The following is a 25490-nucleotide window of genomic DNA, read 5'->3' on the forward strand; positions in this document are numbered from 1 at the left end:
GAAACTGGAAGAGAAAATGGATTTAGCAATTACGAATAAAAGACGGGAGATATCAGATGAGTAGGAGGAGTTACTGGAAAGAGGGAGAGTATATTTTGACGAGTTATTGAAGGTTAATATTAGGAGAAGGAGAGGAACGAATTTCATGTATAGGGCAAAGAGAATAAAATCTTGTAGAAGTGAGGAGTAGGGGAAAATAAATGATGTAATAGAGTGAAACGGGGTAAACCGGCTAAGATAGATATGATCAGGATATGGATGTTGATATGTAACAATATCACAGTGAAAACAGGGAAAAAAAACTGTGTATGAATGCCCTCAGGTTTTATTTTCTATTTTCTCAGTGGTGTTTTTACATGCTTGCAATCACTTGTTTATTGTGATTTCTTCCATGTTGAGATGAGACGGGGATATGGTGTTGGAATGATTGATTGTCTGTTCAATATATTCACGAAAGAAGGGAAGGTACGAAAGGACTGGCAAAGAAAATTGGGTCAACAGAAATCGTTAGAATTGTAGGGGATAAATCTGTTAAGAAAACCAGGGAAAATTTACGGTAAAATTAATATTGAAAGAGTAAAGAGTAAGACAGAAAGGAGTACATTATTATTATTATTATTATTATTATTATTAGTAGTAGTAGTAATAGTAGTAGTAGTAGTATAATTAGGGGGAGCGCTAAGCCCGTAGGATTATGCAGCGCAAGGGGGGGATGGAAGGTAATCAGGCTCAGTTCAGGGAACTGAAGCACAGATCCAATTCTCTAGATCAAGAGCCCGTCACCAGCATCAAGGAACCTCCCTTGAGGGGAGAAAGGAGTACAGAGAAGCAGGGAGGGTAGAGGATGTGTAAACTAAGTGTTTACATTGAAGCATATAAGGAAGCAATACCTAGATGATAGAGAAAAATGGTATAAAATATCGATAATATGAGGGTAGAGGCTATTGCCTCATTTTTGGGTTTAAAAAAGGCATATGATAGGGTGGATAGGGAAGCCATGTAGCAGATACAACAAAGGCATGGAATAGGAGGTAGGTTACTAAATGAGGTTAAGAATTTTCAGGCATAGAGTAAGGTTCAGGCTAGGCAAGGAACGAGGGGTACTATTTCCTTGTGATAAAGAAAAAGTCTGAGATTGATGCATGGTATTATTGTCATGGTTTAACATATTTAGAGACTAAATTATGAAAAAAGTGAAGTCCAGAGTGTTGGAAGATGCGTGGGATTAAAAGATGTTGGATTTGATTCAAAGTGAGAGTTATCACAGTTGTTCTTTGCTATTGGATGAATTTGGAAGGTTATGTAAATGAAGGAAATTAAAAGTGAACATATATCTGCCCATTATCTATCTCAGTGTTGGTGGAAATGTTATCGGGAAGGGTAGGAGAGAAGAGCTGCTAGATAAGTACAGGTCAGCTATAGATTAGGTCTAAGGGAGGGATCCCAATCATATGTAGCATCTTGGCAATAGGGGAGTGAGCAATGAATGAATGTCTAGGGCAACTGGTGTAAATTGCTGGCTAGACAGATACTGCATGGAACTTGCAATCTCATTCATTAACAATTGAGACAACTTTTATGGCAAACATGATATGTGTGCAAGGGATGGGGTACATCTCTCTGGAGCAGAGGTGGTAGCATTTGCCAACTCGTTCAAGAGGGCCGTTGCTGACCTGTCTAGGATTTTAAACTGATAGAAGATAAAGGTATGAGTGTGTGTGGGAAACAGTCAGGTTGCAACATTAAGGTTGAAAACAGTAAATGTTTAAAAGACATTATTCACCATAAAGTCCAAACAACTTGCATCAGCGTATTAATGGATGTGAAATACAGTGAATAAAAATAAATTCATTTCAGCATGATACATGTTTGTACAAAGGAGTTCAACAATTGAGAGTACATGCCAAAAACCCCTTTATATGCAGAGCATTTCAGACAAACTTAAGACTATCTTACCCCTTTATATGCAGAGCATTTCAGACAAACTTAAGACTATCTTACCCCTTTATATGCAGAGCATTTCAGACAAACTTAAGACTATCTTAAGATTAATAGGGCAATAACAGTATGAGTAATTTTGTACATATAGCAATTTTAAATTTAGGAATTACAATAAATACAAGACTAGTGAATATTCTATTAGCTCACGTTATATGACTTTAATAAGTTAGAGAGGAATTACAGTTTTGATTATTAACCTAAAACTGACATAATGGAATGGTTAACGCTTGAGATAATTACATATATTGAGAGTAACTATATATTGATTATAATGTTTTACCTATGTTTATGATATTGAGCAAATACATGTATAGTTTTTACTTACGTATTTATGATGGGCTGGGATAGGTTAAGGGGTCCTGTTGCAACTGTTAAGAAAGCGCTTCAGGTCGGGATTTATATCAGTATCGATTGTTCTGTAAATGTTGGATGCACAGTAATACGAGTGAATGTTCTGTATAGTGAGTAGGTTTAGGTCTTTGAAGAGTGGGGGGGGGAGTTGTTATCTAGCTGTGGTTTGTGTGATCATCTGCACTGTAGCTTTTTGTTGGGTTATTATTTGCATTAGGTGATTTGTCGTTGTATAACCCCAGGTACAAATAACAGGTGAGGTAGGGGTAGATCATTGAATATTATAGTGTAAGTAGTGATGTTTGTGGTACATAGTAATGTATCTTTGAGAGGATGTCAACTGTTTTAGATATTGTTTATGTTATGTGTTGGATATGGGTGTTTGAATTTCAGGTTGATGTCAAGGTGCAGACCCAGAAATTTTCCCTCATTATGTTTATCAATAAGGATGTTAAGCATAATGTTTAGTTGAACCTCACTTGCTCTACTCCCAAACATAATGTTGAAGGTTTTGTTTATATTAGGTGTAAGTTTATTGACAGTTATCCAGGCTGATATTTTTACGAGCTCTTCATCACAATAGAGTTAAGCGAGGCAAGATTAAGGTGGGAGATGACAATAGTCATGTCGTCAGAAGCCAATACTGTCCTCAGCAATGCCAGAAATATTACAGTTTTGAATTACAATATTAAATCTCTAAGTAAACGCTATGATGACCTCCTGGCACTCTTAGATTCATTAAAGACAACCTTCTCCTCTATTATTCTTACTGAAACTTGGCTTAAGCAAGACACAATAAACATCTTCACACTACCAGGAAACACAGCAATTCACAACTGCAGACCAGAATAAATTGGGGGAGGTAATGCCATCTATTATTCTAATGAACCATCATGTTGCAACACCGTATACTTCAGTGGCGAATATGATGAATATATATTCGCAATCTTCTCTGTAAAAAACCTGAAAAACCCTATAGCAATTGGGGCCATATACAGGATGCCTCATTCCAATATCCAGCTTTTAGCTACAAACTAAAAACACTGATTATAGATACACAAATGAATAAGCACCAGCTACTACTAGCAGGAGACTTCAAAATCAACCTTGGCCTAACAGATGACCAACATGTAACTGTAACAATATGAACAATACACTACTCACACCAGCAATTACAAAACCAACAAAACTGAGACGAATATAACTATAATTGACCATATTAAGACACACATACTCGCCCTCTCAAAATGGGGATAATCACAGACAGCACTACTGACCACTACCCAACTTTCCTCCTAACTAACATTTGTAAGCAACCAATGGAATATAACAAGTTCTCTTCTCGACTCCATGATAAGGCATCAACAAGTAACTTCACTGCAGAACTAAGCTCAGTTGACTGGCCTTCAGAAAATTCCAATGCTGATAGTATCGATGAATGGGTAGACATATTTCTAAACAAAATACATAGACTATTTAACAAACATCACATCACATCACACCCACAAAAACTAAACAGATCACTAATAAAAGACTAAGTTGGCCATGGCTTACTAACAGCATCCTAAGATCCATCAGTATGAAACAGTAATATGAAAAATAATATAGAAGGGGCTTAATAACTAAAGAATTTATCAAACACTATACGTCAGTCCTAAACAAATTAATCAGAAAGTCCAAGAAGCTATATTATTCTAATAAATTCACTGAAACGAGAGGAGATATAACATAAAACCTGGAAGACTCTCTCAGGTCCTGGGCACCACAAACAGAACAGAGACGGTAATATTGTACTAAGTAAACCAAACGAACAGAAACTCCAGCCTACTGATACAGCGAACAAGATAAATGGCTTCTTCTTAACCATAGGATCAAATCTCGCCAGTAAAATTCCAATTACCAATGCCCGAGCTAATGATTATCTGGATGGAAACTTAGCATCCCTCTATCTGACACCAGTTGAGTCTACTGAGGTTACCATGATTATTAACTCTCTAAAAAAACAAATTAGGAAATACAACCCAAGTGCGACAAGTACTGTACAAACGAGCGGCTCAAGTCCTTTCACCCACCATTACATTACTCTTTAACAAATCACTAGAAACCAACACATTCCCGGCATCACTCAAAACAGCAAGGATAACACTATTACACAAAGGTGGTGACCCAACAGATGTAAACAATTATAGGCCAATATCAAACTTGCTTTTACTTTCCAAAGTCGTCGAGAAGCTCATACTCCTTCATTACATCACAAAACATCCTCAACCTCTGCTTTACACAGCACAAGAAAAAGACGAGTACCAACTGGGACTCTACTGACCTTAAGAAAGTTTTTGATACAGTACATCACTGCATCCTACTCCTCAAGCTTGATCATGCACTTGATCATGCCATGCACTTGCATATATCAAGTCTTACTAATAGAAAGCAATACGTCTCTATCAAGGACACAGCCTCCTCAACAAGACCCTTGTATACTTGTGTACCACAGGAAAGCGTTTTTATCCCCCCTTTTCCTTTTATACATAAATGATCTTTCAAGAGTATCTCAGCAATTTACACCTATTCTCTTTGCTGACGACACGACTTTTGTCATCTCTCACCCTGATCTAGACTCACTCAACATTATTGTTAATGAAGAGCTCGCAAAATAGCAACCTGGATGACTCTCAATAAACTTACACCTAATATAAACAAAACCTTCAACATTGTTTGGGAGTAGAGCAAGTGAGGTTCAACTAAACATTATGTAATATTTCTGGCATTGCTGAGGACAGTATTGGCTTCTGACGACATGACTATTGTCATCTCCCACCTTAATCTTGCCTCGCTTAACTCTATTGTAATGAAGAGCTCGTAAAAATATCAGCCTGGATAACTGTCAATAAACTTACACCTAATATAAACAAAACCTTCAACATTATGTTTGGGAGTAGAGCAAGTGAGGTTCAACTAAACATTATGCTTAACATCCTTATTGATAAACATAATGAGGAAAATTTCTGGGTCTGCACCTTGACATCAACCTGAAATTCAACACCCATATCCAACACATAACATAAAGAATATCTAAAACAGTTGACATCCTCTCAGAGATACATTACTATGTACCACAAACATCACCACTTAAACTATAATATTCACTGATGTGCCCAAACCTCACCTATACTATTTGTACCTGGGGTTCCACAACGACAAATCACCTAATCAAAATAATAACCCAACAAAAAGCTACAGTGTAAATGATCACATAAACCACAGCTAGACAACAACTCCCCCCCCCTCACTCTTCAAAGACCTAAACCTACTCACTATACGGAACATTCACTCGTACTACCGTGCAACCTACATTTACAGAACAATCGATACTAATAGAAATCCCGACCTGAAGCGCTTTCTTGACAGTTGCGATAGGATCCATAGACATAATTCTATTCAAAAAAATCTCTTTGACAATCCCCGTGTCAGGATAAACCTTTTCAAAAACTCAGTGTACATAACCCCTCAAGGAAGGTTCCTTGATGTTGGTGATGGGCTCTTGATTTAGGGAATTGGATCTGTGCTCCGAATTAAACCTGAATGCCTTCCACATCCCCCCCTAGGCGCTGTATAATCCTCCGGGTTTAGCGCTTCCCCCTTGATTATAATAATAATAATCAGTGTACATAAAAGACCCAAAATCTGGAAAACTCTGCCAGAAATCTCCAGAACCACTGACTCAGCATTTTTAAAACTTCAGTTAAAAACATCTTATCTCCTTAACTTATCCCAGCCCATCATAAATATTTATGTAAAAACTATACTTGCATTTGCTCAGTGTCATGACCATAGGTAAAACATTATAATCAGTATATAGTAACTCTAAATATTTGTAATCCTCTCAACGTTAATCAATCCATTTTGCCAGTTTTAGGTTATTAATCAAATCTGTAATCCCTCTCTAACTTAAAGCCACATAACGTGAATAGAATATTCGGTTCTCTTGTATTCATTGTAAACTAACCTAATGACCATATTTACAAAATTACTGCACTGTTATTGCCTTATTAATCTTAAGTTCATCGACACCATGCCTAACCCTTCTAGGGTAGGGTAGGTGCCTGAGCCCGAGCCTTTAGCTCATAAGACTGTCATTCCCATTTGCCCCCTTGGGGCGGGGATGGCAGACCAGAGAGGCCTAGCTTGTGGCTAGGCCTGGGGACAGTTAGTCCCAAAGATGAGGAGGTACTTGTGCCTCCTCCCATGGGAGACTTAGGTCTCAGACACTCCCTAAAGAGGGAGCCAAGGCCGGGCCACCACTTGGAAAAGGCCCGGGCCGGGATAATACCGGCTAATCTTTAATAATAATAATAATAATAATAATAATAATAATCTTAAGTTAGTCTTAAGTTTGCTGAAATGCTCTGCTTATAATAATAATAATAATAATAATAATAATAATAATAATAATAATAATAATCTTCATTTCTACAAGGACATGTACAAGGTATACAGGCTTAGCTGACATCAATGACATACTACTCTATAGAAAGCCGCTTGTTATGCAGAACATTTCAGGCAAATTAGGTCAGTTTTGTCCCCGGATGCGACCCACACCAGTCGACTAACACCCAGGTACTCATTTTTAAACTGATGGGTGAATATGGACAGCAGGTGTCTTGTGGAATCACATGCTAATGTTTTCCAGCCATACTGGGGATTTGAACTCCAGACCTCAGTGTGTGGGCGGAGTGCGGTAGCTACTGAACTATAAAGGGCTCATGGCATGTACATCCAATTCTTAGACTCCTTTGTACAAACATATATCATGGTGAAACAAACTTCTTATTCTTAATCTTAAAGATAATTGGTGTAAGTTGTTGCAATAGACTTGGAAGATTGTTGATGTATAATAGGAAAAGGAGGGGGCAAAGTATGCTTCCCACCCTCGATTGAGCGAGCTAATACCTCCACCCCAGCAGAAAACAATTAACCCTAATTGTTATGGAAAACCATTTATTTCCAACCTTCCCCCTCAACAAAATGCCACATATTATGGGGCACCCTCCCTTCTTCATAATTAAGTCTATCACGGGCCTGTACTAACTTATCAGATCCTCCATTCTACACTCACCATCCACATTACCTCCAGCACTGAGCCAGATAATAAGAATGACCTATTCCAATTATAATGCAGTCATGATGTCTAATGGTATCATGCATTTCATTTCCAGGAAAACAAACCCTCTGCCTCCTCTTCCTTTCTCAAAGAAAACAGACCCTGTGCTTGTATTTGATTTGTTAATCACCACCAACAACAATGTTCTGACTACCACTGGTTCCTGTGAGACATTCTCATTGTCTCATCACTCATCAGGTACCACAACAAAGAAATTAGTTGTCACCATAGCAATTTTTCCAGTTTTTTTGTGAATATTTTTCAAGGGTTTCGTACTTTTTAACTCTTTTCAGTGGTTCTTAAGTGCAAGACTGAAGTTAGCGAGCCACTAGCATATGTTTTCAATATATCCTTCTTGATGGACATCATGTCAGATATGTGGTGACAAATCCCTTCTATCAAATTACTATCTAATCATCCTCATATCAATAACCCCAGGCCCTGGTACCTGCTAAATTAATTTAAACCTACCATTGAAAGATCCAACTTTGAAACCACACTGAAGACAAATTCTCTTGTTATCTCAGAGGGATCAGTGTCTAAAAGTACACCAGCACAGTAAGTATGAAGCCAGTCAAAATTAAAATCATCAAGCTATCAGCTCAAAAAAGTGAAGGCACTTAGGTGAGGCACTCAGAAATTAACACATGAAAATCAATATTTCAGTTTTACCAGTTTTTTCTGAAAGAAAAGACAAATTAGGACCAACACAGACCATTATAAACCCAAGCTTTTCTCTAGGTACAATTTAAGTTTAAGGTTGAAGTAATTACGTATGCGTGTAATCAAGATACCATCTCAAGATCAAAAGTGGCAAAACGCCAGCTAAACACTCCAACCTTCTTATCAATAGGATACACAAGTGCTGAAATTTTGAATTCAATCAGAGGAGGGTTTTCCCCAGTTATCACAGGGAAACACAATCTGCGAATAACTTGTGTAATATTGCCCATAGGACAGCCACACATGCAAATAGTCCTGTGCTTCTTGTTCTTGATACAGTGCACCAGCAGTGAAAATTTGAAGCATATCGGATAAGGCATTATCTAGTCCTTGAATCATGTTCTCGAATTTGTATTGATAAAGTCACTGGATTAACACATGTTGTATATGTGTCTAAATTTTCATGAAAAATTTAGTAAAAAAAAAAAACGAAAAATATTGCTGGTAAAGTATCGAAAATAGGAAAAATCTGTTCTCGTTAAATTTGAAAATGACTTAAAATTTTTAGACTTTGTTACCGAAGTGGCCAGTTTACTGTCCACCCCATATCCATCCTGTGGACGGTAATCCTTTAAGAAATAATATATGATTTTGATTATTTAGAAAAGTTCAACATGATGAACTTGGTCTTATAAAATAGCAAATTGACACCAAAATGGAAAAGAACTTAGAATTTAAAATATAGGAATGTTTAAGGCTAGTAGTAAATTAAAAAATGATAGATTAAAAAATGGATTCTTTGTTACACAATAAACAATTTAATGGAAATAGCAAATTGAAATTTACACAGCTTAAAATAAATGCCAAATTTCCTCTTAATAAAGCATACAAATGGTGATAGTTTGAAGCCGATCAGAAAAAGTATTCTCTAGTAATTGTGAAATGATTCTAACTATTCCAATGTATAAGATACTGAGTAGAATTTACAGATAGACAGAGACAGAATGTTAGAGGGGCGGGAAACAGGTACACGAGAACACAATTAGAAGTTGAAAAATCAGATGAGTCACTGGTATATACCTAGTATACCTAGAGAGTTTCGGGGGTCAATGCCCCAGCAGCTCGGTCTGAGACCAAGCCTCGTGGTGAATCAGAGTCTGGCCGCACGCAAACTGACGTACCAACCACAGCCCGGTTGGTCAGGTACTGACTCCAGGTGCCTATCCAGTGCCTTCTTGAGGACAATCTGGGGTCTATTGGTAAGCCCCCTTATGTATGCTAGGAGGCAATTGAACAGTCTTGGGCCCCGGACACTTATTGTGTTGTCTTTCAGTGTACTCGTGGCGCCCCTGCTTTTCATTGGGGGTATGTTGCATCTCCTGCCGAGTCTTTTGCTTTCATAGGGAGTGATTTTCGTGTGCAAGTTTGGTACTAATCCACCTAAGATTTTCCAAGTGTATATTATCATGTATCTCTCTCGTCTGAATACAAATCAAGGGTTTTCAACTGTTCCCAGTAATTAATACCCTTTATCGGGCAAATGGCCATAAAATTAGAAATTCAAACAGAACTCCCTAGAGTGGATAGAGTATCTCAATATAAGTTGAATGAGGCCATATAAATGGAATTCTGATGGTTAGTTTTCAAGCAATTGCTAATCTTCGAAAGTCGAAAATTTTCGCTCTTGTCCGACATGTGGAGTATAAATTTGAATGTTGCAAACTTGCAATTGTTAATAAAACACCCAATAACTATTTTTTAATTTTTTTATACAAACAGACAATATCAAAAACATAAGTGGAATTTGTATCAAAAATTTTGTAAGTATTAGAAAAACATAAAAATGAAACAAATAGCAACATGGACACATTGCAAAGAGATAAAACATTCAAGTCCCATATTGCTGAGATTCATGAGGAAGACCAATTATTCTATATTACTAATTGATAGTTCATGTTCATATGCCAGCAAAGGATCATTTTGGAGGTCAACCTGGGACCACTGAGATTGACCTTGAAGAGCAATATCATCATAAATATCTTCGTCATAAGGGTACTCCTCGATCGTAATACCTTTCTTTTTCTTCACTAATTTCTGCTTTTTGGTTGGCCTTTCTTCCTCCTCACCACTTGACACCTCTGCATCTGGTGGCAAGTATTCATCACCACTATCCAGCAATTCTGATTCATCTACCTCTGGTTCTGAGTCACTGTCCTCCAAAATGCAGACATATTTTGACCTGGTGTTGGAGAGCTCCTCATAAAACAATTTCTCATTGATCTGGAAGGACAATAAAAATCTGTATAGATCCAGACCACTACAGAATTCATATATGCAATAGAATTTTTTTTTTATAAATATTTATTTTACTAAAAGTGAACTATGTCACTAAAAGGGCAGCAACGAAAATTTTCGCGCTTTCTTTGTTGCACTTTTTTCAACTGCTACACTCACATTATGCTTCACACAGACTTTATGTATATGTCAAAATATGCCTAAACTATCCATCTACGCACTAAACACAGCAATCAGTACTTACCGAGATTGTAGAGGGTAAAATCCAAGAGTATATTAGTGGCACTGGATGGAAAAAAACCCACTCTGGACGATGCCCAGTCTCACACGTTTATATTTTGTTCTCTCAACCAATGAGAAGCCAGCAAACGCCATCACCACTTAGCTGAAGCGACTCAGGAAAAGCTTGTGATTGGTTAGAATTAAAGAACGGGAATCCAGATGCGCGGCGCGTGTAAGATGACACGCGCAAACTTGCACGTGTTTAAATTGAAAATTTTCGATTCTGAGCGACAAAGGGGTGCCTTATCGTACTTATGTGTGCCGGGAAAGTTCTTTGTACACTCTCCAGGTCTGCAATGTCGCCAGCCTTGAAGGGGGACTTTAGTGTACAGCAGTATTCCAGCCTAGAAGCACAAGCGATTTGAAGAGAATCATCATGGGTGTGTGAAAGTTTTTTTTTTCACACACACACACACACACACACACACACACACACACACACAAAGATTTGCGACAAGGTTAGTTCCAGAGCTAAGGGGAATGTCCTATGAAGAAAGATTAAGGGAAATCGGCCTGACGACACTGGAGGACAGGATGGTCAGGGGAGACATGATAACGACATATAAAATACTGCGTGGAATAGACAAGGTGGACAAAGACAGGATGTTCCAGGGAGAGGACACAGAAACAAGAGGCCACAATTGGAAGTTGAAGACACAAATGAGTCAGAGAGGTAGTAGGAAGTATTTCTTCAGTCATAGAGTTGTAAGGCAGTGGAATAGCCTAGAAAATGACGTAGTGGAGGCAGGAACCATACACAGTTTTAAGACGAGGTTTGAAAAAGCTCATGGAGCGGGGAGAGAGAGGGCCTAGTAGCAACCGGTGAAGAGGCGGGGCCAGGAGCTAGGACTCGACCCCTGCAACCACAAATAGGTGAGTACACACACACACACACACACACACACACACTCACACTCACACGCACACAGGCTGCAAGCCAAGTCCAACAACTGGCTCCTGGAGTTTAACTCCGCCAAGTGCAAAGTCATGAAGATTGGGAAAAGGGAAAGAAGACAGCAGTCAAGGGTACAGCTTGGGGGGGCTAAAGAATGCAAACTTCAGACAAAGAAAAGTATCTTGGGGTGAGTATAATACTGATCACATCAACCAAATAACTGCTGCAGCATTTGGGCCCCTGGGAAACTTGAGTGAGGAGTCATTCACGACACTGTACACCGCGTACGTCAGGCCCATATTGGAGTATGTAACACTAGTATGGAGCCCACACCTGGTCAAGCATGTAAAGAAATTAGAGAAAGTGCAAAGGTTTGCAACAAGACTAGTCCCGGGGCTAAGGGGTATGTCCTATAAAGAGAGGTTCATGGCTTGATGGCACTGGGGGCAGGAGAGATAGGGGGACAGGATAATGACATACAAAATACTGAGAGGAATTGGCAAAGAATATAGGGGCAGAATGTTTCAGAGATGGGACACAGCATCAAGGAGTCATAAATGGAAGTTGAAGACTCAGATGAGTCAAAGGGATGTTAGAAAGTCTTCACTCAAAGAGTTGTCAGGAAGTGGAAAATGGAGAGTAACGTAGTTGAGGCAGCATCCATAAATAGCTTTATCAAGAGATATAATAAAGCAGGGAGAGAAAGTAGACCTAGTGAGTGAAGAGGCAGGGCCAGGAGCTATGATTCGATCCCTGCAAGTACAATTAGGTGAGTACAGGCCCAGCGGCAATACGAGAGTGACGCAGCATCCAAAGCCAAATCTGACCCAAAGCTGTTCTACAGCAACATCAGGAGGAAAACAGTCAAGAATCAGGTAATTAAGCTGAGTAAGGAAGGAGGCGAGATCACAAGAAATGACCAAGAAGTATGTGAGGAGCTCAACACGAGATTTAGGGAGGTATTTTCAGTGGAGACAGATAGGCTTGCAGTAAACCAGGATGGTAGGGTACACCAACACATGCTGGGCACACTACACACAACCGAGGAGGAGGAGGAGGAGGAGGTGAAGAGACTGCAAGGCGAAATAGATATCTGAAAGGTGATGGAACCAGACAACATCTCTCCGTGGGTCCTGAGAGAGGGAGCAGAGACACTGTGTGTGCCACTAGCAACAATCTTCAACACATCTATCATAAAAGAGCAACTACCTGTGGTGTGGAAGACTGCATGTGTAATCCAAGTTTTGTAAGAAAGGAAACAGACAGGCACTATTAAACTACAGACCAGCATCACTGATGTATTTAACATGTAAAGTTATGGAGACAATTTTCAGAAGAGTGGTGGAGCACCTAGAAAAAAAAATGAGCTTATACACGATAACCAGCAAGTTTTCAGGGAGGGAAAAATCCTGTGTCATAAGGTACTGGAGTCTGGGGACAAAGTAAAAGAAGTTAAACAGGAGAGAGAAGGGCGGTTAGGCAACATTTTCTTGGAATCTAAGAAAGCTTGGGACACAGTTCTGCACAAGAAATTATTGCACAAAGCATTGCAATTGATCAGGGAATACGTGACAGGAAGGAAACGAATGATGGTTCATTTCGAGGTGTCAGAGTGGGCTCATGTGACGAGAAGGGTTCCACAAGGGTCAGTCCTAGAGTTAGATTAAGAGGTGTCTTTACTGTAGACATTAAGAAGCAAATGTGGAAAATTCAAGTGGACGAGGATCAGGTAGGACTACAAAAGGCTCTGGATGGGGTCCAGTCCTAGTCCAACAATTGGCCCCTAGAGTTTAATCTCACCAAGCGTAAAGTCATGAAGATTGGGGTAGGTCAAAGAAAACCGCAGACCGAGTACACACTAGGGGAGCAAAGGCTGCAGACCACACTCAAGGAAATAGGATCCTGAAGTGAACACATCTCCTGAGGCGTACTTCAACCAAATAACTGCTGGAGCACTTAGGCGCCTGGCAAACTTGAGTAAGGAGTCATTCACGACATTGTACACCGCGTACATCAGGTCCATATGGGAGAATGCAACAATGGTAAGGAACACACACCTGGTCAAGCACGTTAAGAAATTATAGAAAGTGTAAAAGGTTTGCAATGAGACTAGTCCCGGAGCTACGACGACAAGGACAGGGGAACATGATCATAACATAAAATACTGAGAGATGAATTGATAGGCTGGATAAGAACACAATGTTTCAAAGATGGGACACAGCAACAAGGGGTCACAACTGAAAGCTGAAAACTCAGATGAGTCACAGAGATGTTAGGAAGGATTTCTTCAGTCACAGAGTTGTCAAGAAGTGGAACAATCTGGAGAGTAATGTACTGGAGGAAGGATCCATACACAGCTTTAAAAAGAGGTGGACCTAGTAGCGACCAGCGAAGAGGCGGGGAAGGAGTTGTGACTCGACCCCTGCAACCACAGATGAGTACACACGCACACACACACACACACACACACACACACACACACACACACACACACACACACACACACACACACACACACACACACACACACACACACACACACACACACACACACACACACACACACACACACACACACAACTATTCAACGTAAAACAATTTAATGTCCCTAACCTCTGACGGCGAATAAAACTGCAAATTGAGAATTCAAACGAGCAGCAGCCAGGTTAAAAATAATTTTCTCTGGAAAAACTAGCGTTGATTAGCCAGACCGACACACCAGCTCCAATTTCTCTTATAATGCCTCTCCCTCATTAGTCTGTTTTATCACGTTTTCTGCTCCTAGGAACTCGCTCCCTACCTCCCTCCCTCTCTCTCTCTCTCTCTCTCTCTCTCTCTCTCTCTCTCTCTCTCTCTCTCTCTCTCTCTCTCTCTCTCTCTCTCTCTCTCTCTCTCTCTCTCTCTCTCTCTCTCTCTCTCTCTCTCTCTCTCTATATATATATATATATATATATATATATATCCTCTCTCTCTCTCTCTCTCTCTCTCTCTCTCTCTCTCTCTCTCTCTCTCTCTCTCTCTCTCTCTCTCTCTCTCTCTCTCTCTCTCTCTCTCTCTCTCTCCATCTCTCTCCCCTTAAGGGTCTTTACAGGGGTTTAGGTTCATAAGTTCTACCTTAAATTAGAAGCTCATGTGAAGCTGTTACCAGCTTGAGCTCCTATGAAAGCTTCACATAGTATTATCTTCATTATTTTTTTGTTATGAAACGTGCAAGTAAGAAACTGAGTGAAACTGAGTGAAACTGAAGCAAGCTGTAGGCTAGTTATGAAATATACAGGTAGGGAACTGAGTGAAACTGAGTGAAACTGAGTGAAACTGAGTGAAACTGAGTGAAACTGAGTGAAACTGAAGCAAACTGTAGGCTAGTTATGAAATATACAGGTAGGGAACTGAGTGAAACTGAGTGAAACTGAGTGAAACTGAAGCAAACTGTAGGCTAGTTATGAAATATACAGGTAGGGAACTGAGTGAAACTGAGTGAAACTGAGTGAAACTGAGTGAAACTGAGTGAAACTGAGTGAAACTGAGTGAAACTGAAGCAAACTTTGGGCTCTTGATTTCATTTGGTCAACAGACTTTTTTTCACTGACTTGTTTCAAAAAATTACAATAAAGAGGCAGAAAAAGTATTACATTTAGTACAATTTACAATAGTACAATTTTAGGTGTGTATTAATAATTAATTAAAACTGATTTAGTGATTTTGAGTATTATAACTTGTTGTATTATCTTAGTCTAGGAAAGATTATATGAGAAGTGAAGAAACAAAAGTTGAATGAGTTAGTTTTGTTTGGTATAGCACTGTTAGTGTAGTTACGTTTTGTTTGGTATAGCACTGTTAGTGTAGTTACGTTTTGTTTGGTATAGCACTGTTAGTGTAGTTACGTTTTGTTTGGTATAGCACTGTTAGTGTAGTTACGTTTTGTTTGGTATAGCACTGTTATTGTAGTTACGTTTTGTTTGGTATAGCACTGTTAGTGTAGTTACGTTTTGTTTGGTATAGCTCTGTTATTGTAGTTACGTTTTGTTTGGTATAGCACTGTTAGTGTAGTTATGTTTTGTTTGGTATAGCACTGTTAGTGTAGTTACGTTTTGTTTGGTATAGCACTGTTAGTGTAGTTACGTTTTGTTTGGTATAGCACTGTTAGTGTAGTTACGTTTTGTTTGGTATAGCACTGTTAGTGCAGTTACGTTTTGTTTGGTATAGCACTGTTATTGTAGTTACGTTTTGTTTGGTATAGCACTGTTAGTGCAGTTACGTTTTGTTTGGTATAGCTCTGTTATTATAGTTACGTTTTGTTTGGTATAGCACTGTTAGTGCAGTTACGTTTTGTTTGGTATAGCTCTGTTATTGTAGTTACGTTTTGTTTGGTATAGCACTGTTAGTGTAGTTACGTTTTGTTTGGTATAGCACTGTTAGTGTAGTTACGTTTTGTTTGGTATAGCACTGCTATTGTAGTTACGTTTTGTTTGGTATAGCACTGTTAGTGTAGTTACGTTTTGTTTGGTATAGCACTGCTATTGTAGTTACGTTTTGTTTGGTATAGCACTGTTAGTGTATTTACGTTTTGTTTGGTATAGCACTGTTATTGTAGTTACGTTTTGTTTGGTATAGCACTGTTAGTGTAGTTACGTCTTGTTTGGTATAGCACTGTTAGTGTAGTTACGTTTTGTTTGGTATAGCACTGTTAGTGTAGTTACGTTTTGTTTTGTATAGCACTGTTATTGTAGTTACGTTTTGTTTGGTATAGCACTGTTAGTGTAGTTACGTTTTGTTTGGTATAGCACTGCTATTGTAGTTACGTTTTGTTTGGTATAGCACTGTTAGTGTATTTACGTTTTGTTTGGTATAGCACTGTTATTGTAGTTACGTTTTGTTTGGTATAGCACTGTTAGTGTAGTTACGTTTTGTTTGGTATAGCACTGTTAGTGTAGTTACGTTTTGTTTGGTATAGCACTGTTAGTGTAGTTACGTTTTGTTTGGTATAGCACTGTTATTGTAGTTACGGTTTGTTTGGTATAGCACTGTTAGTGTAGTTACGTTTTGTTTAGTATAGCACTGTTAGTGTAGTTACGTTTTGTTTGGTATAGCACTGTTAGTGTAGTTACGTTTTGTTTGGTATAGCACTGTTAGTGTAGTTACGGTTTGTTTGGTACAGCACTGTTAGTGTAGTTACGTTTTGTTTGGTATAGCACTGTTAGTGTAGTTACGTTTTGTTTGGTATAACACTGTTAGTGTAGTTACGTTTTGTTTGGTATAGCACTCTTAGTGTAGTTACGTTTTGTTTGGTACAGCACTGTTAGTGTAGTTACGTTTTGTTTGGTATAGCACTGCTAGTGTAGTTATATTTTGTTTGGTATAGCACTGTTAGTGCAGTTATGTTTTGTTTGGTATAGCACTGTTAGTGTAGTTACGTTTTGTTTGGTATAGCACTGTTAGTGTAGTTATGTTTTGTTTGGTATAGCACTGTTAGTGTAGTTATGTTTTGTTTGGTATAGCACTGGTAGTGTAGTTACGTTTTGTTTGGTATAGCACTGTTAGTGTAGTTATGTTTTGTTTGGTATAGCACTGTTAGTGTAGTTACGTTTTGTTTGGTACAGCACTGTTAGTGTAGTTATGTTTTGTTTGGTATAGCACTGTTAGTGTAGTTACGTTTTGTTTGGTATAGCACTGCTATTGTAGTTACGTTTTGTTTGGTATAGCACTGTTAGTGTATTTACGTTTTGTTTGGTATAGCACTGTTATTGTAGTTACGTTTTGTTTGGTATAGCACTGTTAGTGTAGTTACGTCTTGTTTGGTATAGCACTGTTAGTGTAGTTACGTTTTGTTTGGTATAGCACTGTTAGTGTAGTTACGTTTTGTTTTGTATAGCACTGTTATTGTAGTTACGTTTTGTTTGGTATAGCACTGTTAGTGTAGTTACGTTTTGTTTGGTATAGCACTGCTATTGTAGTTACGTTTTGTTTGGTATAGCACTGTTAGTGTATTTACGTTTTGTTTGGTATAGCACTGTTATTGTAGTTACGTTTTGTTTGGTATAGCACTGTTAGTGTAGTTACGTTTTGTTTGGTATGGCACTGTTAGTGTAGTTACGTTTTGTTTGGTATAGCACTGTTAGTGTAGTTACGTTTTGTTTGGTATAGCACTGTTATTGTAGTTACGGTTTGTTTGGTATAGCACTGTTAGTGTAGTTACGTTTTGTTTAGTATAGCACTGTTAGTGTAGTTACGTTTTGTTTGGTATAGCACTGTTAGTGTAGTTACGTTTTGTTTGGTATAGCACTGTTAGTGTAGTTACGGTTTGTTTGGTACAGCACTGTTAGTGTAGTTACGTTTTGTTTGGTATAGCACTGTTAGTGTAGTTACGTTTTGTTTGGTATAACACTGTTAGTGTAGTTACGTTTTGTTTGGTATAGCACTCTTAGTGTAGTTACGTTTTGTTTGGTACAGCACTGTTAGTGTAGTTACGTTTTGTTTGGTATAGCACTCTTAGTGTAGTTACGTTTTGTTTGGTACAGCACTGTTAGTGTAGTTACGTTTTGTTTGGTATAGCACTGTTAGTGTAGTTACGTTTTGTTTGGTATAACACTCTTAGTGTAGTTACGTTTTGTTTAGTACAGCACTGTTAGTGTAGTTACGTTTTGTTTGGTATAGCACTGCTAGTGTAGTTATGTTTTGTTTGGTATAGCACTGTTAGTGCAGTTATGTTTTGTTTGGTATAGCACTGTTAGTGTAGTTATGTTTTGTTTGGTATAGCACTGGTAGTGTAGTTATGTTTTGTTTGGTATAGCACTGTTAGTGTAGTTATGTTTTGTTTGGTATAGCACTGGTAGTGTAGTTACGTTTTGTTTGGTATAGCACTGTTAGTGTAGTTATGTTTTGTTTGGTATAGCACTGTTAGTGTAGTTACGTTTTGTTTGGTACAGCACTGTTAGTGTAGTTATGTTTTGTTTGGTATAGCACTGTTAGTGTAGTTACGTTTTGTTTGATATAGCACTGTTGTTGTAGTTACGTTTTGTTTGGTATAGCACTGATGGTGTATGTACGTTTTATTTGGTATAGCATTGATGGTGTAGTTACGTTTTGTTTGGTATAGCATTGATGGTGTAGTTACGTTTTATTTGGTATAGCATTGATGGTGTAGTTACGTTTTATTTGGTATAGCACTGTTGTTGTAGTTACGCTTTTAGTGCAGCACCGTTGGTGTAGCTACGTTTTATTTCGTATAGCAGTGTTCTTGTAGTTACGTTTTCTTTGGTACAGTACTGTTGGTGTAGTTACGTTTTGCTTGGTATAGCACTGTTGATGTAGTTATGCTTTGTTTGGTATAGCACTGTTGGTGTAGTTAAGTTTTGTTTGGTATAGTACTGTTGGTGTATTTACGTTTTGTTTTGTATAGCACCGTTGGTGTAGTTACGTTTTGTTTGGTATAGCACTGTTGGTGTAATTACGTTTTGTTTGGGTATTTAAAAATCTTGATGCAGCAAAAAAAACTTTTGATAAAGAATTCCCACCAAAATGCTGATGGATGTGTCTATAAGATTCCTTGTAAAATTTGCGATAAAGTTTATTACGGTCAAACTGGTAAAAATCTCGAACTAAGATTAAAACAACATAAATATAGCATTAGAACTGGACAAGATTCCAATGTTCTATTTATTCATATAAGAGATTTTAACCATCCAATTGATTTTCAAAAGTTGAGAAAGTAGTATCAAGCAAGTCCATGGTCGACAGGAATATAATTGAATCTTGTTTCATAAAAGCAGTTTTGACAATAATATGAATATTTCCTTTGGTTTATGTAAATTAGATCCATTTATAATTAACAGAATTCAGGAAGAATTTAATAATACATTGGACAGATAATGTATCTTAATTCTTGGATAGAATTGTTTGTGGGTTGCCGTGAAGGACCTGTCTAGTTGGGCCAGCGGGTCTGCTGCAGTGTTCTCATTCTCATGAGTCACACGTCAGGTGTTGCTTTGTTTTGGGATGTGATGGTGAGGTGTGGGCTAGACCCTTTATATGCTTTCCTTTGATGCATCACTTTTATTGTTCCTTGATAATGCGAGTAATTATGAAAGCGCTTGGAATTTCATTATTCTTTCACAGTGGTTGTTTTGCATATATATATATATATATATATATATATATATATATATATATATATATATATATATATATATATATATATATATATATATATATATAAATGTAATATGTCTTGCCGAATATGTAAAACTGGTCAATTAGCAAGAACTCATTTAAAATTAAGTCCTTTCTAAAAATTTCTCTTATACTTTTAAAGGTATATTTTTTCATTAATGTTAATGTAAAAATTTTAATTTTGCACCAAAAGAATCTTAGAAAACTTACCTAACCTTATTATAACAAGAACAATTTAATTTAGCCTAACCCAACTAAATATATTTCAGATTTTTTTACAATAATTTAATACTAAACAAACACAGTGAAATTTTTTTTTTTCGTTAAGTTCAGAATGATTTTGGCGAAATTATTGCGTACACAAATTTTCACTTGTCCTATATGGCAAGATGAACGTTGCTATTTAAGCCAAGATCGCAAGTTCTGCCTATTCGGCACGACATATATATACATATATATATACATATACATATATATATACATATACATATATATACATATACATATATATACATATATATATACATATATATATTTTTATTATTTTTATTATCACACCGGCCGATTCCCACCAAGGCAGGGTGGCCCGAAAAAGAAAAACTTTCACCATCATTCACTCCATCACTGTCTTGCCAGAAGGGTGCTTTACACTACAGTTTTTAAACTGCAACATTAACACCCCTCCTTCAGAGTGCAGGCACTGTACTTCCCATCTCCAGGACTCAAGTCCGGCCTGCCGGTTTCCCTGAATCCCTTCATAAATGTTACTTTGCTCACACTCCAACAGCACGTCAAGTATTAAAAACCATTTGTCTCCATTCACTCCTATCAAACACGCTCACGCATGCCTGCTGGAAGTCCAAGCCCCTCGCACACAAAACCTCCTTTACCCCCTCCCTCCAACCCTTCCTAGGCCGACCCCTACCCCGCCTTCCTTCCACTACAGACTGATACACTCTTGAAGTCATTCTGTTTCGCTCCATTCTCTCTACATGTCCGAACCACCTCAACAACCCTTCCTCAGCCCTCTGGACAACAGTTTTGGTAATCCCGCACCTCCTCCTAACTTCCAAACTACGAATTCTCTGCATTATATTCACACCACACATTGCCCTCAGACATGACATCTCCACTGCCTCCAGCCTTCTCCTCGCTGCAACATTCATCACCCACGCTTCACACCCATATAAGAGTGTTGGTAAAACTATACTCTCATACATTCCCCTCTTTGCCTCCAAGGACAAAGTTCTTTGTCTCCACAGACTCCTAAGTGCACCACTCACTCTTTTTCCCTCATCAATTCTATGATTCACCTCATCTTTCATAGACCCATCCGCTGACACGTCCACTCCCAAATATCTGAATACGTTCACCTCCTCCATACTCTCTCCCTCCAATCTGATATTCAATCTTTCATCACCTAATCTTTTTGTTATCCTCATAACCTTACTCTTTCCTGTATTCACCTTTAATTTTCTTCTTTTGCACACCCTACCAAATTCATCCACCAATCTCTGCAACTTCTCTTCAGAATCTCCCAAGAGCACAGTGTCATCAGCAAAGAGCAGCTGTGACAACTCCCACTTTGTGTGTGATTCTTTATCTTTTAACTCCACGCCTCTTGCCAAGACCCTCGCATTTACTTCTCTTACAACCCCATCTATAAATATATTAAACAACCACGGTGACATCACACATCCTTGTCTAAGGCCTACTTTTACTGGGAAAAAATTTCCCTCTTTCCTACATACTCTAACTTGAGCCTCACTATCCTCGTAAAAACTCTTCACTGCTTTCAGTAACCTACCTCCTACACCATACACTTGCAACATCTGCCACATTGCCCCCCTATCCACCCTGTCATACGCCTTTTCCAAATCCATAAATGCCACAAAGACCTCTTTAGCCTTATCTAAATACTGTTCACTTATATGTTTCACTGTAAACACCTGGTCCACACACCCCCTACCTTTCCTAAAGCCTCCTTGTTCATCTGCTATCCTATTCTCCGTCTTACTCTTAATTCTTTCAATTATAACTCTACCATACACTTTACCAGGTACACTCAACAGACTTATCCCCCTATAATTTTTGCACTCTCTTTTATCCCCTTTGCCTTTATACAAAGGAACTATGCATGCTCTCTGCCAATCCCTAGGTACCTTACCCTCTTCCATACATTTATTAAATAATTGCACCAACCACTCCAAAACTATATCCCCACCTGCTTTTAACATTTCTATCTTTATCCCATCAATCCCGGCTGCCTTACCCCCTTTCATTTTACCTACTGCCTCACGAACTTCCCCCCACACTCACAACTGGCTCTTCCTCACTCCTACAAGATGTTATTCCTCCTTGCCCTATACACGAAATCACAGCTTCCCTATCTTCATCAACATTTAACAATTCCTCAAAATATTCCTTCCATCTTCCCAATACCTCTAACTCTCCATTTAATAACTCTCCTCTCCTATTTCTAACTGACAAATCCATTTGTTCTCTAGGCTTTCTTAACTTGTTAATCTCACTCCAAAACTTTTTCTTATTTTCAACAAAATTTGTTGATAACATCTCACCCACTCTCTCATTTGCTCTCTTTTTACATTGCTTCACCACTCTCTTAACTTCTCTCTTTTTCTCCATATACTCTTCCCTCCTTGCATCACTTCTACTTTGTAAAAACTTCTCATATGCTAACTTTTTCTCCCTTACTACTCTCTTTACATCATCATTCCACCAATCGCTCCTCTTCCCTCCTGCACCCACTTTCCTGTAACCACAAACTTCTGCTGAACACTCTAACACTACATTTTTAAACCTACCCCATACCTCTTCGACCCCATTGCCTATGCTCTCATTAGCCCATCTATCCTCCAATAGCTGTTTATATCTTACCCTAACTGCCTCCTCTTTTAGTTTATAAACCTTCACCTCTCTCTTCCCTGATGCTTCTATTCTCCTTGTATCCCATCTACCTTTTACTCTCAGTGTAGCTACAACTAGAAAGTGATCTGATATATCTGTGGCCCCTCTATAAACATGTACATCCTGAAGTCTACTCAACAGTCTTTTATCTACCAATACATAATCCAACAAACTACTGTCATTTCGCCCTACATCATATCGTGTATACTTATTTATCCTCTTTTTCTTAAAATATGTATTACCTATAACTAAACCCCTTTCTATACAAAGTTCAATCAAAGGGCTCCCATTATCATTTACACCTGGCACCCCAAACTTACCTACCACACCCTCTCTAAAAGTTTCTCCTACTTTAGCATTCAAGTCCCCTACCACAATTACTCTCTCACTTGGTTCAAAGGCTCCTATACATTCACTTAACATCTCCCAAAATCTCTCTCTCTCCTCTGCATTCCTCTCTTCTCCAGGTGCATACACGCTTATTATGACCCACTTCTCGCATCCAACCTTTACTTTAATCCACATAATTCTTGAATTTACACATTCATATTCTCTTTTCTCCTTCCATAACTGATCATTTAACATTACTACTACCCCTTCCTTTGCTCTAACTCTCTCAGATACTCCAGATTTAATCCCATTTATTTCCCCCCACTGAAACTCTCCTACCCCCTTCAGCTTTGTTTCGCTTAGGGCCAGGACATCCAACTTCTTTTCATTCATAACATCAGCAATCATCTGTTTCTTGTCATCCGCACTACATCCACGCACATATGTATATATATATAATCCGCACATTAGTATGAGTACAAATTTTGTATATTAAGTTTAAACTCTTGAAGAGCAGAGGGGTGTGTCGTCTGGGGCAGGAATGGGTGATCATCAGCACAGCAACTTTTGTTGGGTTATTAGTGGTTAAAGTGATTGACCATAGACCTCCAAGCACAAATACAATAGGTGAGGTAAGGGTAGTTTAGAAAGTGCTAAAAAATAAGTAGTGCCGTTTGGTGTACATACGTACTGGGAGGTCCTTTTTCGTCAGTCAATTATGCCGGGTAGCAGCAGTTAGAATGGCATCACGGCCTGCCGCCACACTCCACAGTGACTCCTCGGTGCTTACGTGGCTGCTGTGGTGAGAGGATGTGTTGCACTTTTGTCTCTCATCTGCCCCATCTTTTGTCCGGTGTTCCCTTTCGTTTTAGGGATATACATGTTTGATTATGGGTAAAAGGAAGTTTTTAACACCTGAAACTGAAACTCATATCATACGGCTTCACAAATCTGGGCGACAGATGAAAGAAATAGTGGATAATGTTGGTGTGTGTGAGCGCTGTTGAATTACCGTCTGCCAAACCTCGGTCTGGCCCCTCGAAGAAGACATCTGTTCGTACCTTAACTGTACGAAAGAAACAGATAGAGAGTACACCTAAGGTAACTGCTAGAGAATTTAAAGAAAAGAACCCACATCTTCTCTCAGAGGTGTCTGTAAGAACTGTTAACAGATGTGTGTCAGAACTGGGCTACAATAATCACCCCCAAGTTAAGAAACCGATCCTCTCCAAGTCACAGAAAAAAAAGTAGGCTCGATTATGCAATGAAATATCTTCGCTGGAATCCTCAACAGTGGTCTGAAGTACTGTGAAATGATGAAGCAACCTTCCCCGTCACTGTAACTGTGGGGGACATGTATACCGGCCGAGAGGCAGTGGCCCGCTAGACACACGCTTCACTTGTGGGACCACCAAACACCCAGACTCGCTCATGATTTAGGGGTGTTTCAGTGCTCAGTGTTGGTGAACTCATTGTGCTTCCCAAAAACCAGTATATAAACCAGAATAATTAACTGGAGTTATTGTGTGACACTTTACGTGAGGTGTTTGACACGTGTGGGGCTATGGTTTTTATGCAGGACTGTGCACCGTGTCATACCACCAGCTCTATAGTTCAGTGGCTTAAGGACCTATGGTCAATAGTGAAACTAAGTTTACTGGGCAAGGATATCAGTTCCATCCCGCAGTTGGAGGCTGCTCTACATGAGGCATGGAATAATATACCTTCCCAAACCCTACACGGCTGAGGGACGTGATTAAGCGTAAAGGATGTAGAACCAAGCATTAATATCTCAGTAAGTGTGAAAATATATTTATTATAATCTTTCATAGTATGTGTTTGTGTTTTGGTACGTGTGTGGGGTATAGGTGGCACAATGCCGTGACTAGCACTGTAGTATCGTATCTTGGAGAGGATGCCTACTGTTTTGCAGACCTTGGCTGGGTGTTTGATGTGGGCATGAAATTTCAGGTTGCAGTGAAAACGAAGACCTAAAAATTTGTCCTCAGTGTGTCTTGTAATGGGGAAACCATTGATCAATATGTTAAAGTGGATTTACAGCTTTCTTTCCAAACAGTATGTAATAGGTTTTATCAATTTTGAGGATCTGTTGGTCATCCATATAGACATTTGTAGAAGGTCGTGTTTAACAGTGTCACTAAGCACAGTCGGACTTGAGTGGGAGAAGAAATAAGTGGTGTCCTTTGCGAATAGAACAGGTTTAAGGAGATGAACGTGCGTCACTATCTTGAAGCACTCCTATGGCTAAAGGCTGAGTAGACGATGTTACACCGTTTGTGGAAACATAATGGCGTCTATTGCTAAGATAAAATTTTAGATATTCAAGAGTATGTCCTCTGACCCCATAATGCTCTAGTTGAAGGCGCAAGATATTGTAGTCCACTGTATCGAATG

Source organism: Cherax quadricarinatus, chromosome 73 (genome assembly GCF_038502225.1).
Source record: "Cherax quadricarinatus isolate ZL_2023a chromosome 73, ASM3850222v1, whole genome shotgun sequence".
Lineage (NCBI taxonomy): Eukaryota > Metazoa > Arthropoda > Malacostraca > Decapoda > Parastacidae > Cherax > Cherax quadricarinatus.